This window comes from Nyctereutes procyonoides, unplaced genomic scaffold (genome assembly GCF_905146905.1).
Source record: "Nyctereutes procyonoides isolate TBG_1078 unplaced genomic scaffold, NYPRO_anot_genome, whole genome shotgun sequence".
NCBI classification, from domain to species: Eukaryota; Metazoa; Chordata; class Mammalia; order Carnivora; family Canidae; genus Nyctereutes; species Nyctereutes procyonoides.
This window is the reverse complement of record NW_026575152.1, coordinates 2,895,667-2,911,346: the sequence shown is the minus strand read 5'-3', so window position 1 is coordinate 2,911,346 and position 15,680 is coordinate 2,895,667.

Sequence of the window (15,680 nt, the reverse complement as noted above, 5' to 3'; positions counted from 1 at the left end):
ACATCATACTGTAGTCTATTTAGTGTGCAATAGCATTATGTCTAAAAAAATAGTGCACATAACTTAATTAAAAATATTTAATTCTTAGAAAATGCTAACTATCATCCGAGCTTATAATGAGCTAGTTATCTAGCTAGCCAGCTAGCTTGATTTTTTTTTTTCTGGTGGAGAGTTTTGCCTTAATATTGATGGCTACTGACTGATTGCTGAAGGTAGGCATGGCGATAGCAATTTTTTAAAAAAAGACATCAATGAATGTTGGAGTATTGATAGACTCTTCCTTTCACAAATGACTGCTTTGGAGCATGGCATGCTGTTTGATAACACTTTACCCATAGTGGAACTTCTTTCAAAATTCGAGTCAATCCTCTCAAGCCCTGCTGCTGCTTTATCAACTAAGTGTATGTAATATGCCAAATCCTTTTTTGTCATTTTGGCAATCTTCACAAAATCTTCACCTGGAGCAAATCCCATCTTAAGAAACTGCTTTATTTGCTCATCCATAAGAAGAAACCCCTTAACCATTAAAATTTTGTCATGACATTGCAGCAATTCAGTTACATTTTCAGGCACCACTCCACTTCTAACTCTTGTTCTCATGCTATTTCCACATTTTCAGTTGCTTCCTCTTCTGAAGTCTTGGAGCCCTCAATCTGTAAGGGTTGAAATCTACTTCTTCCAAATGCCTGTTAATGTTGATATTTTTACACCTCTCTATAAAAGATTAATGTCTCTAATGGCATAAAGAGTGAGGAATACTTTCCAGAAGGTTTTCAGTGGATTTGTCCATATCCATCATAGATAGATATAGCTATCTATGGTAGCTATAGCCTTATGAAATAATTTTTTTTAAATAACAAGACTTGAAAGTGGAAATTACTCTTTGATTCATGGTCTGCAGAATGAATGTTGTATTAGCAGGCATGAAAACAACATTATTCTTCATGTACATCTCCATCAGAATTCCTAGGTGATCAGGCCATTGTCAATGAGCAGTCATATTTTGAAAGGGATCTTTTTCCCTGCCAAGCATTAGTTCTCAACAGTGGGCTTGAAATATTCAGTAAACCATGTTGTTAATAGATGTGCCGTCATTGAGGCTTTGTTGTTCCATTTATGGAGCACAAGAAAAGTTGATTTAGCCAATATTTAAAAGCCATTTGGTTTTTGGAATGAGCATTGGCTTCAACTTAAAGTCATCAGCTGTATTAGCCGCTAATAAGAAAGTCAGACTGTCCTCTGAAGCTTTGAAGGCAGGCAGTGACCTCTCTTCTCTAGCTATTAAAGTCCAAGATGGCTTCTTCTTCCGAGATAAAGCTGGATCATCTACATTGAAAATCTATTGTTTAGTGTAACCACTTTCATTAATTATTTTAGCTAGATCTTCAGATAAGTTGCTGCAGCACTTGATACTTCACCTTCCACTTTGATGTTATGGAGGTGGCTTCTTTGCTTAAACCTCATAACCAACTTCTGTTAGCTTCAAACATTTTTTCTATAGCTTCCTCACCTCTTTAGGTTCATAGAATTGAAGAGAACTAGGGCCTTGCTCTGGATCAGGATTTAGCTTAAGGGAATGTTGTGGCTGGTTTGATCTTCTATCCCAACTACTTAAAGTTTCTCCATACTAGCAACAAGACTTTCACTTTCTTATCACACATGTGTTCTCTGATGGGGTACTTTTAATTTCCTTCAAAAATTTTACTTTTGTGTTCATAACATGGTTCTTTGGTGCAAGAGGCGTAGCTTTTTGCCTATGTCAGCTTTCCACGTGTGTTTTTCAGCCAGGTCAACCATTTTGCTTTTGATTTAAAGTGAAAGACTGCAAGACCACGTCAAGGCCACTGTAGGGCTATTAATTGACCTAATTCCAATTGTGTTGTGACTCAAAGAATAGGGAGGTTTGAGGGGAAGAAGAGAGATAGGAACAGTCGCTGCAGTGGTTAGCATACAGCACTTATCAGCTAAGTTCATCGTTTTATATGGGTGCAGTTTGTAGGATCCCAAATAATTACAACGGCAACATGAAAGATCACTGATCACAGATGACCACAACAGATATAGTAATAACAAAAAATTTGAAACTGCAAGAAATCCTGAAATGTGACACAGAGACATGAAGTGAGCAAATGCTTTTGGAAAAATAGAACTGATAGCCTTGCTTGATACAGGGTTGCCAGAGACTTTCCATTTGTAAAAAATGCGATACCTGTGAGGTGAAGTGAAGAACAATATAACGAGGTATGTTTGTATATCTGTTTGAAAGGATTCATTTCTGCAAACCTGTTGAAGTGAAATAGCTTTTATGGGTATGATATATATAGTTTGAGGTGCCTGTCCTGTGCATAGCCCCCTTCTTTACCTTGAAGGTGAGATGAGCTTACATGGTAATGTTATAGCTTTTATACCTCTTCTGCTTCTCCTCTCCAAACACACCATTCTCATTTAGCCACTGCTAGTGGATTAAGGTGCACATCCAGTTAAATGGGACACATTGCCCTATGAATTCTGGATTGGAATAATATAAGCTACAGTCACTTTTCTCTGAGGAGCTAAGCTGAGATTATTGCGCCCCAGCAAGAATAGTTAACAGATATGTCACAACTGCATACAAACCAAAATTGTGGAGAAGCTGAAACAAATGCATCATCAGGTGTAGCTTGAACAACTAAGTTATCTTGCTGAATATATTCCAGTCTTTATAATTCTATTCATTCTAGTTAGAACATGAAGACAGAAAAGAGAAGGGCGAGTAAAAGAAACTATACATGTAAAAATTCAGATGCATAAACTATTGATTTTTTAGAGTAAACACTGTAATGGTAATTGGACATATTTTATATTCGTAATAACTAACAAAAACATTCAACTTCCATTTTTATATATCTACAATTTAATAATAGTCTTATACTTTTGATATTAAAGCATGAGGTACTTTTCTTAAAGTTGCAGGGAGGAAGGTATTGCTAGATTAGCACACTTTGCTACTGGGGTAAAAATAACTCAAAGGATGTGTCCTAATGACATTACACCACACATTATTTACTAACAAAAATAGAATAGTTTTGCCATCTGAACACAGTAATATGTAATACTTTCCAAGCTCAGTAAGCAACAATTTGAACAAAAAGGAGCATGAATATTAGCAATACAGTCTTATTGGGTCACATAATCTTCCACTAATACGCAAAAGTAATCTACTTGTTTCTTTGGTGCTTGTTAACAGTTTGCTGATTATTCATGTGTCCAGAAAAAAATTAATGCTTGAAGCCCTAAACCTGGTGAATATAATGAGCATGGTTCCCCATGGATCTGAAAAAATTAGATTGTTGGTTTGAGACAGATGCAGCTATAACCAGAGGGAATGCTTTTGCATTCTCATCACAGTGTAGCAGAAACATTACTTAGAAACTTTAATACATATTAATACTACATTCAAGACAATTATAGGCACAAAAAAACCCACAAAAAATAAAAATTCAGGAGAAGAATTAAGCCAGTACTAGAAGCTCTGCTAAAGAAGTTATAGTCGCATGGTTAATTCCATAATTAACTTTAGTATATGAACTGGAGTAAAATCTTATGTAAATGCACTGGAAAAACATTCAAAGCAAGGTCAGGAAAAGGAATATACAGTCATCCTCTTCACAGCATAAAGCAAATGACAGGGCCATGAATCTGTTAGTCCTAGTTTTCCTATTATTAGATTCATATTTGTACTCTCAAAAAGTAATTATTAGCTTAGAATTTTATTGATCCATCTCACTAATTTTAGTAAATTATTTATCATATAGGGCTTTTTTACATAAAAAATTTAAAAAGTGCCAAAGATACTTAGGAAAATCATATACCAAAGGCAAAACTACACTCCAAGAGACTAAAACATTATTTTGAAACAAGTAAAATATTAGATATTAAAGATAAGCCGCTCACATACTTTGAGAAGCAAGAGGAAAGGGATCTCTATTTCTTATTTGTTACATGCTAGTGGTATGTTCTAAGGCTCTTAATCATCTAAGTTACTATCTACATTTTAAAAATGTGTGTGTAGCTTTAAGGGAATGCATGGCTTGTCCAAAGTAACAAACTATTGATCAAAAAAGGCAGAGTTAGAACATTTCAGCCTGCTATTTAATAGTTGTATAACCTTAGGTAAATTAATTTAATCTATTTGCTTCAGTTTCCTATTTTATAAAATAAAATAATAATTGTACCTATTATAATTAATAAATCAGTTAATATAAAGTACTTAGAACAATAATTATACACAGTAAGTTCTATTTAAGGCTATAGGTCTGTGGCTCCAAGTTTGTTTCACCACACCACAGAAAAACTAGACATTCAATTCACATCGCTAACAATGTGCAAACATTTGTATCACTAAAATACTGTTTTATATAGATTTACTTACTGTCTTCTATAAGAATGACTATATTCCTGCACTTAATATTTCTTGGCCATTAAATCCATCAAGTAAAAAATAATATGAAAGTCATAAGTAGTATAATAATAATTATTATTCCTACCTGATTTTTGAACACTAAATATATAAGCCAATAAGTATGCAAAGCCATGTGCTGGCAACAGACAGAAAATGATAGAACAGGGAATTGAAGTCTGTGAATTAAAAAACAAACAAACATTAAAGGCACATTACCAATATATTAAAAGAATATAAAGAAGTTATAATTAGTTGAAGAACTGAGATACCAATACCATCCAATTGAATATTTGGCAATGGTGGAAATGTTCTTGACCTCCACCATCCAGTAGTAGAGCCACAACCACATATAGCTACCGAGCACTAGAAATGTTGGTATTATGACCCATATTTTGTATCTTGTTGTATTGTAATTAATTTAAATTTAAATAACTTCATGTGGCTGTTGGAGAGCACAGTGCTAGAGAGGTAGCAAGGGAGAGTGAATGCCACTCTGGGGGCTTAGAGAGTTGTGGTGGAGGAACTCATGAAAGATATCCTTGGTTATTCACTTCTGTGGAAGGAAGTGACCTACTGAACCTAAAAAAGAAAGGGGATTAGCAGACTTAGTAAATGAGAACCAAAGTAGGAAGGATTTGCAAAAGTCCTGTTGTCCAAACTAATAGTCTTTGGTCTATGTTGGGTATCTTAAAAAGTGGAAAATTTACAAAAACCTCACTTCCAGCTTCCCTGGGGGGAAAATAAAAGAATAGGAATATTTGGAGCACATTTACCCCTCTGAGGCATTTCTTCTTCTGTAAAGTGTGAGAGCTGTATGATAAGACACCATTCCATCCTGAAAGTCTACTCTATGATTACTCATTATTCTGCTAGACATATTTCTGTTTTCTTGGTGTCTGTTTAGGACAGTTGTTTATAAGAATTGTTTAATCAAGGTCCTACCTTCTTTTCTCAGAAAGTTTAGTTAGTTTCTGAGTGTCCACTAGTCAACCATCTCATAAATATGTGTCTTTGTTTTTGGACAAAGATGAGGAGGACAAGATGAGAAATATATGTTTCTATGAAAAAAGAAGGTGCAGATCTCTTTGATTTGGTTTATTATTGTAATCTTTTATAGACAGTATACAAAATAAGTTGGATATTGCAGATGTCACTGCCTGGATGAGCTTGACTTTGTCATAAAATGTTTGTTTAATTTTATGTAAAAACTTAAGTACAGGAGGGAGGGGCGAGATGGTGGAAGAGTGGGGTCCCCAAGTCACCTGTCCCCAACAAATTACCTAGATAACCTTCAAATCATCCTGAAACTCTACGAATTCGGCCTGAGATTTAAAGAGAGAACAGCTGGAATGCTACAGTGAGAAGAGTTCGCGCTTCTATCAAGGTAGGAAGACGGGGAAAAAGAAATAAAGAAACAAAAGGCCTCCGAGGGGGAGGGGCCCCGCGAGGAGCCGGCCTGAGGCCGGAGGGCCCAGGACAGCAAGGACGCTCCTGCCCCGAGCTGAGCAGATCAGCGGCCCCGCCCCGGAGCCTCCAGGCCCTGCGGACGGAGAACCGAGAGCCCCGAGCCCCGTAGTTCCTGCGGAGGCTGAATCCAGGCTTCCAGAGCTGCCATAGCAACTGCGGCTGTTCCTCCTGGGGCCCCACGGAGTAAACAACCCCCGCTGAGCCCTGCAGCAGGCAGGGGCAGAGCAGCTCCCCAAGTGCTAACACCTGAAAATCAGCACAGCAGGCCCCTCCCCCAGAAGACCAGCTGGACGGACCAGTTCCAGGGGAAGTCAAGGGACTTAAAGTCTACAGATTCAGAAGATACTCCCCGTGTTTGTTTTTTTTTTCTTTTTGATTTCTGTTTGCCTCCCCCACCCTTTTTTCCCTTTCTTTCTTTTCTTTCTTTTCTTCTCTCTTTTTTTCTTTTTTTCTTCCTTTTTTCTTTTTTCTTTTTCTCTTTTCTTTCCTTCTTTCTCTCCTCTCTTTTTCTCCTTTTCCCAATACAACTTGCTTTTGGCCACTCTGCACTGAGCAAAATGACTAGAAGGAAAACTTCACCTCAAAAGAAAGAATCAGAAACAGCCCTCTCTCCCACAGAGTTACAAAATCTGGATTACAATTCAATGTGAGAAAGCCAATTCAGAAGCACTATTCTACAGCTACTGGTGGCTCTAGAAAAAAAGCATAAAGGACTCAAGAGACTTCATGACTGCAGAATTTAGACTTAATCAGGCAGAAATTAAAAATCAATCGAATGAGATGCAATCCAAACTAGAAGTCCTAACGACGAGGGTTAACGAGGTGGAAGAACGAGTGAGTGACATAGAAGAAAAGTTGATGGCAAAGAGGGAAACTGAGGAAAAAAAGAGACAGACAATTAAAAGACCATGAAGACAGATTAAGGGAAATAAATGACAGCCCGAGGAAGAAAACCCTACGTTTAATTGGGGTTCCCGAGGGCGCCGAAAGGGACAGAGGGTCAGAATATGTATTTGAACAGATCCTAGCTGAAAACTTTCCCAATCTGGGAAGGGAAACAGGCATTCAGATCTAGGAAATAGAGAGATCCCCCCCCTAAAATCAATAAAAACCTTTCAACACCTCGACATTTAATAGTGAAGCTTGCAAATTCCAAAGATAAAGAGAAGATCCTTAAAGCAGCAAGAGACAAGAGGTCCCTGACTTTTATGGGGAGGAGTATTAGGGTAACAGCAGACCTCTCCACAGAGACCTGGCAGGCCAGAAAGGGCTGGCAGGATATATTCAGGGTCCTAAATGAGAAGAACATGCAACCAAGAATACTTTATCCAGCAAGGCTCTCATTCAAAATGGAAGGAGAGATAAAGAGCTTCCAAGACAGGCAGGAACTGAAAGAATATGTGACCTCCAAACCAGCTCTGCAAGAAATTTTAAGGGGGACTCTTAAAATTCCCCTTTAAGAAGTTCAGTGGAACAATCCACAAAAACAAGGACTAAATAGATATGATGACGCTAAACTCATATCTGTCAATAGTAACTCTGAACGTGAATGGGCTTAATGACCCCATCAAAAGGCGCAGGGCTTCAGATTGGATAAAAAAGCAGGACCCATCTATTTGCTGTCTACAAGAGACTCATTTTAGACAGAAGGACACCTACAGCCTGAAAATAAAAGGTTGGAGAACCATTTACCATTCAAATGGTCCTCAAAAGAAAGCAGGGGTAGCCATCCTTATATCAGATAAACTAAAATTTACCCCGAAGACTGTAGTGAGAGACGAAGAGGGACACTATATCATACTTAAAGGTTCTATCCAACAAGAGGACTTAACAATCCTCGATATATATGCCCCGAATGTGGGAGCTGCCAAATACTTAAACCAATTATTAACCAAAGTGAAGAAATACTTAGATAATAATATACTTATACTTGGTGACTTCAATCTAGCTCTTTCTACCCTCGATAGGTCTTCTAAGCACAACATCTCCAAAGAAACGAGAGCTTTAAATGATACACTGGACCAGATGGATTTCACAGATATCTACAGAACTTTACATCCAAACTCAACTGAATACATATTCTTCTCAAGTGCACATGGAACTTTCTCCAGAATAGACCACATACTGGGTCACAAATTGGGTCTGAACCGATACCAAGAGATTGGGATCGTCCCCTGCATATTCTCAGACCATAACGCCTTGAAATTAGAACTAATCACAAGAAGAAGTTTGGAAGGACCTCAAACACGTGGAGGTTAAGGACCATCCTGCTTAAAGATGAAAGGGTCAACCAGGAAATTAAGGAAGAATTAAAAAGATTCATGGAAACTAATGAGAATGAAGATACAACTGCTCAAAATCTTTGGGATGCAGCAAAAGCAGTCCTGAGGGGGAAATACATCGCAATACAAGCATCCCTCCAAAAACTGGAAAGAACTCAAATACAAAAGCTAACCTTACACATAAAGGAGCTAGAGAAAAAACAGCAAATGGACCCGACACCCAGCAGAAGAAGAGAGTTAATTAAAATTCGAGCAGAACTCAACGAAATTGAGACCAGAAGAACTGTGGAACAGATCAATAGAACCAGGAGTTGGTTCTTTGAAAGAATTAATAAGATAGATAAACCATTAGCCAGCCTTATTAAAAAGAAGAGAGAGAAGACTCAAATTAATAAAATCATGAATGAGAAAGGAGAGATCACTACCAACACCAAGGAAATACAAACGATTTTAAAAACATATTATGAACAGCTCTACGCCAGTAAATTAGGCAATCTAGAAGAAATGGATGCATTCCTGGAAAGCCACAAACTACCAAAACTGGAACAGGAAGAAACAGAAAACCTGAACAGGCCAATAACCAGGGAGGAAATTGAAGCAGTCATCAAAAACCTCCCAAGACACAAAAGTCCAGGGCCAGATGGCTTCCCAGGGGAATTCTATCAAATGTTTAAAGAAGAAATCATAACTATTCTACTAAAGCTGTTTGGAAAGATAGAAAGAGATGCAGGACTTCCAAATTCATTCTATGAGGCCAGCATCACCTTAATTCCAAAACCAGACAAAGACCCCACCAAAAAGGAGAATTACAGACCAATATCCCCAAAGAACACAGATGCAAAAATTCTCAACAAGATACTAGCCAATAGGATCCAACAATACATTCAGAAAATTATTCACCATGACCAAGTAGGATTTATCCCCGGGACACAAGGCTGGTTCAACACTCATAAAACAATCAATGTGATTCATCATATCAGCAAGAGAAAAACCAAGAACCATATGATCCTTTCAATAGATGTAGAGAAAGCATTTGACAAAATACAGCATCCATCCTGATCAAAACTCTTCAGAGTGTAGGGATAGAGGGAACATTCCTCGACATCTTAAAAGCCATCTACAAAAAGCCCACAGCAAATATCCTTCTCAATGGGGAAGCACTGGGAGCCTTTCCCCTAAGATCAGGAACCAGAAAGGGATGTCCACTCTCACCACTGCTATTCAACATAGTATTGGAAGTCCTAGCCTCAGCAATCAGACAACAAAAAGACATTAAAGGCATTCAAATTGGCAAAGAAGAAGTCAAACTCTCCCTCTTCGCCGATGACATGATACTCTACATAGAAAACCTAAAAGCCTCCACCCCAAGATTGCTAGAACTCATACAACAATTTAGTAGTGTGGCAGGATACAATATCAATGCCCAGAAGTCAGTGGCATTTCTATACACTAACAATGAGACCGAAGAAAGAGAAATTAAGGAGTCAATCCCATTTACAATTGCACCCAAAAGCATAAGATACCTAGGAATAAACCTAACCAAAGAGGTAAAGGATCTATACCCTAAAAACTATAGAACACTTCTGAAAGAAATTGAGGAAGACGCAAAGAGATGGAAAAATATTCCATGCTCATGGATTGGCAGAATTAATATTGTGAAAATGTCAATGTTACCCAGGGCAATTTACACATTTAATGCAATCCCTATCAAAATACCATGGACTTTCTTCAGAGAGTTAGAACAAATTATTTTAAGATTTGTGTGGAATCAGAAAAGACCCCGAATAGCCAGGGGAATTTTAAAAAAGAAAACCATAGCTGGGGGCATCACAATGCCAGATTTCAGGTTGTACTACAAAGCTGTGGTCAACAAGACAGTGTGGTACTGGCACAAAAACAGACACATAGATCAATGGAACAGAATAGAGAACCCAGAAGTGGACCCTGAACTTTATGGTCAACTAATATTCGATAAAGGAGGAAAGACTATCCACTGGAAGAAAGACAGTCTCTTCAATAAATGGTGCTGGGAAAATTGGACATCCACATGCAGAAGAATGAAACTAGACCACTCTCTTTGACCATACACGAAGATAAACTCAAAATGGATGAAAGATCTAAATGTGAGACAAGAGTCCATCAAAATCCTAGAGGAGGACACAGGCAACACCCTTTTTGAACTCGGCCACAGTAACTTCTTGCAAGATACATCCACAAAGGCAAAAGAAACAAAAGCAAAAATGAACTATTGGGACTTCATCAAGATAAGAAGCTTTTGCACAGCAAAGGATACAGTCAACAAAACTAAAAGACAACCTACGGAATGGGAGAAGATATTTGCAAATAACATATCAGATAAAGGGCTAGTTTCCAAGATCTATAAAGAACTTATTAAACTCAACACCAAAGAAACAAACAATCCAATCATGAAATGGGCAAGAGACATGAAGAGAAATCTCACAGAGGAAGACATAGGCATGGCCAACATGCACATGAGAAAATGCTCTGCATCACTTGCCATCAGGGAAATACAAATCAAAACCACAATGAGATACCACCTCACACCAGTGAGAATGGGGAAAATTAACAAGGTAGGAAACCACAAATGTTGGAGAGGATGCAGAGAAAAGGGAACCCTCTTACACTGTTGGTGGGAATGTGAACTGGTGCAGCCACTCTGGAAAACTGTGTGGAGGTTCCTCAAAGAGTTAAAAATAGACCTGCCCTAGACCCAGCAATTGCACTGCTGGGGATTTACCCCAAAGATTCAGATGCAATTAGACATCGGGACACCTGCACCCCGATGTTTCTAGCAGCCATGTCCACAATAGCCAAACTGTGGAAGGAGCCTCGGTGTCCATCAAAAGATGAATGGATAAAGAAGATGTGGTCTATGTATACAATGGAATATTACTCAGCCATTAGAAACGACAAATACCCACCATTTGCTTCAACGTGGATGGACCTGGAAGGTATTTTGCTGAGTGAAGTAAGTCAATCGGAGAAGGACAAACATTGTATGTTCTCATTCATTTGGGGAATATAAATAATAGTGAAAGGGAATATAAGGGAAGGGAGAAGAAATGTGTGGGAAATATCAGAAAGGGAGACAGAACATAGACTCCTAACTCTGGGAAACAATGTAGGGGTGTTGGAAGGGGAGGAGGGCGGGGGGTGGGGGTGACTGGGTGACGGGCACTGAGGCGGGCACTTGATGGGATGAGCACTGGGTGTTATTCTGTAAGTTGTCAAATTGAACACCAATAAAAAATGAATTTATTATTAAAAAAAACAAGTACAAATAAATTATCATGGAGTAAATTCCCCCTCTAATCCAGTGCCCTAAAATACTCTATTTGTCCTACATGGCTTGCATTTTACTCCTAAACAGTGGTTTATGCACTGAGTCCACTGTAACACCAGAAAAGACATGTGTTTGACAACAAATATTTAGCTAATAAATGCATTTTTTTCAAAATGTTTATTCTTTTTATCACTGATTTATAATAAGGTTTTGCAAATGTTTATTCAATAATCGCTCCCTGGAATTTAGTGATAATCCCTATGAAATGTATATAGCAAATGGCAAGCATCTCATATTTAAAAAAAAAAAAAAAACCTCTACGTTTCATGGTGTTTGGTTTAACTAGATGTTTCTCAGAGGTTTTTAAAAATCTAGAGCTCTCAAAGTATTTTTGACCACTTCCTGTTTTGGATAATGTTAGCCGTATATGTTTTAAGATTATTCAGTTTTCTGGGAATTAAATCTTCCTTTTGAGTTACAGAAATTCTGCAAGGATTTAAAATACCACAGATTGTTTACAGTATTATTTTTAAATGATTACATTACAGCAAAGATACATTTTGATACTGTATAGTATCAAGTAAATGAAATGAATCATTAAAACATACAAATCTATCCTTTAAAAATCTATCTCTTATCACAAATTCATTCCTGTGTCACATAGTTCTTTTTTCCTAATATTATTTAATTTTGATAAATGTTGTAGCCTAAGTAAGACTGGTTATTTCTTTTTTTTTAAGATTTTATTTATTTATTCATGAGAGACAGAGAGAGAAAGAGAGAGAGACAGAGACACAGGCAGAGGGAGAAGCAGGCTCCATGCAGGGAAACCCACGTGGGACTCAATCCCGGGTCTCCAGGGTCAGGCCCTGGGCTGAAGGTGGTGCTAAACCACTGAGCCACCAGGACTGCCCAACACTGGTTATTTCTGAATCATAAATATTGTCTATGTTATTTTGTCTTCTCAATTAGTTTTGACATTATTCTCCTACATGTATACATTATATTCTAGAATAGTATTTGTTTTAAAGCAATTGTCTAATGATAGAAAAAAGAAAATGTGTGCTATTTTTGCACAACTCATTATCTCATTTTAATACTATAATTAATCCCCTACCCTTTATTTATATTATTTACATATCATAAGTTTCTTCAAAGAACTTTACCTTATAAATAAATTTTAAATGTACATTTTCAATTATTGACAATATTTTTGATAGGTCAGGCTATGCTAATAATATCTAACCCACCTATATTCTATAAGGCTAGAAAAAAAGCACTCAAGGAACATTGGGGCATCATTTGTACTCTCAGTAACTGTCTGGTGAAGACTAAGAAAATAAAATAAAAATAAGAAAAGGAGAGAAATAAAAACTAAACATATTGCAGTGGCTAAAGGAACATAAGCATCTCACAAAAATACCAGAAAAAAAGGAAAGATTCATCTTGCTTTTGAAGTCTAGGAAGGTTTTGAAGGGAAGACCCATTGGTATCAAATTTTGAGTAACAGATAGGAATTTGATAGAAGAGGCTTGTAGGGATCCCTGGGTGGTGCAGCGGTTTAGTTCCTACCTTTGGCCCAGGGCGCGATCCTGGAGACCCGGGATCGAATCCCACGTTGGGCTCCCGGTGCATGGAGCCTGCTTCTCCCTCTGCCTATGTCTCTGCCTCTCTCTCTCTCTCTATCATAAATAAATAAAAAAAAATTTTTTTTAAATTGTTAAAAAAAAAAAAAGAAAAGGCTTGTAGACCAAGAAGATAGATTAGAATTAACCTCTTATGTTTTAAATAATGGCTGGATATTATTGCACAAAATAGGGACATACTGAAGATTTTTAGTTTCCAGGATCAAGGAAAGAACATAGATTATTAATTGTTAAAATCTAGTAGTGGAACTTTAGCATAAAGATACCTAGAAGGCATTTTGAAACACAGATTGTCTTGACTTCAGTGTTTCTTCTTGGTTTGCAACCTCCTGGGGAGCTTCCCAGGTGTAATCAGAAAAAACCAGCCCCCAGATGCAGAGGGCAGGAGGAGACTGAAGAAAGAGGAAGGCTACTTCATACTGGTAGAGGGCAGGTTTCATAAACAAAGAGCCCGGGGTGCCTGGTTGGCTCAGTTGGTTCAGCATCTACCTTCAGCTCAGGTTTCATCCTTTCTGATGGCTGAGTAATATTCCATTGTATATATACCACATCTTCTTTATCCATTCATCTGTCAAAGGGCATCGTGGCTCCTTCCACAGTTTGGCTATTGTGGATATAGCTGAATGCAGGTGTCCCTTCGTTTCCCTACATCTGTATCTTTGGGGCAAAAATCCAGTCATGCAATTGCTGGGTCATAGGGTAGCTCTATTTTTAACCTCTTGAGGAAACTCCACACTGTTTTCCAGAGTGGCTGCACCAACTTGCATTCCCACCAACAGTACGAAAGGGTTCCCCTGGGCAGCCCGGGTGGCTCAGCGGTTTAGCGCCACCTTCAGCACAGGCCGGGATCCTGGAGACCCGGGATTGAGTCCCACCTCGGGCTCCCTGCAATGGAGCCTGCTTCTCCCTCTGCCTATGTCTCTGCCTCTGTCTCTGTCTCTGTCTCTGTGTGTGTGTGTGTGTCTCTCATGAATAAACAAATAAAAATTTAAAAAAGGGTTCCCCTTTCTCCACATCCTTGCCAACACTTGTTGTTTCATGTCTTGTTAATTTTAGCCATTCTCACCAGTGTAAAGTGGTATCTCATTGTGGTTTTGATTTGTATTTCCCTGATGGCAAGTATGTGGAGCATTTTTTCATATGCTTGTTGGCCATGTGTAGGTCTTCTTTGGAGAAATGTCTTTTCATGTCTTCTGCCCATTTCTTGACTGAATTGTTTGTTTCTTGGGTGTTGAGTTTGATAAGTTCTTTATAGATCTCGGAGACTAGCCCTTTATCTGATCTGTCATTTGCAAATATCTTCTCCCATTCTGTAGGTTGTCTTTTAGTTTTGTTGACTGTTTCCTTTGTTGTGCAAAAGCTTTTTATCTTGATTAAGTCCCAATAATTTATTTTTGCTTCTGTTTCTCTTGAGTTTATAGGTGTTTCTTGCAAGAAGTCTCTGTTGCCAAATTCAAAAAGTTCATTGCTAATTCAATAAGTCTTGAGTAAGGCCTGAGAATTTGATTTTTTAACTAATTCTTGGATGATGTTGATGCAGGTGGCTTGGGACCATACTTGGTGAACCAATTGTCTAGGTAAAATTTTCCTATAGTAGTTCCTCCTGTCTCCCAGGAAAGAGGGTCAAATAATAGTATTATTTTTTTAGCAGCTAACTTGCAAATATACATTCAAACAATTTCTGAGAGATAAACCCTAGAAGAAAATACACACAAATACATAAAATTAAACTTTTAATTAAATAAATGATAGAGAGTAAGTTATGATCAAAACTCTACTACTCTACCTGTATCAGTTAGAGCCCTCACTAGAAACAGAACTCATGCAGATGGTTTAAATAAGGAGTTTTAAATGAAGAGGTAGCTTACAGAAATATGGACACAGTTGAGTCAGCTGGAAACTAATGGCACCTCTGGATACCAAAGAGAAAGTAAATAGTGTGACCAGAGTAGATAGAAAGCTGGAGCCATTATCAAGGATTGGCTGCTGGAATGGAGTTGGAGTTTTGTTGCAGGGATAGCCACTGTCAGAGAAGTATTGAAGCAGGGAAGAAGGATAGAAAGATATACTCCAACATCTCCTTCCCTTTGTATCCTAATCTCTTGTTGGTGCCTCCTTCTGACTAAAACCAACCTATGGCCAATATATGAGAGTATACCCCAGGGAGGCAGCCAGCTTGATCACGGCAGGGGCGGGGCGGGGCGGGGGGGGGGGCGGCACAGATCAATTCTCAAAAGGCTGGAGATTGTGAGGGACCTGATTCTACCTTTCCTTTTGTTAAATTTAAGCTCCGCTTCCAGTTCTCATTTATGCCTTTGTTTGGGGAGCAGCATGGAGATGAGATGAGCAGTCTAATTGCTTACTTACTAGAAACTCAAAAGTGTTTTTAGAACCTCTTTATCAATTGAGGAAAAGTTCAAATACTCCTACAGGAGAGCCTTAGTGTAAGTACTCATAACTCAAAAATGCAATGAAAAGTCTATTGTTTGCTGTGAATACAAGGAAATAAATGATTGTCCAATTCAAGCTGCACTGGGACT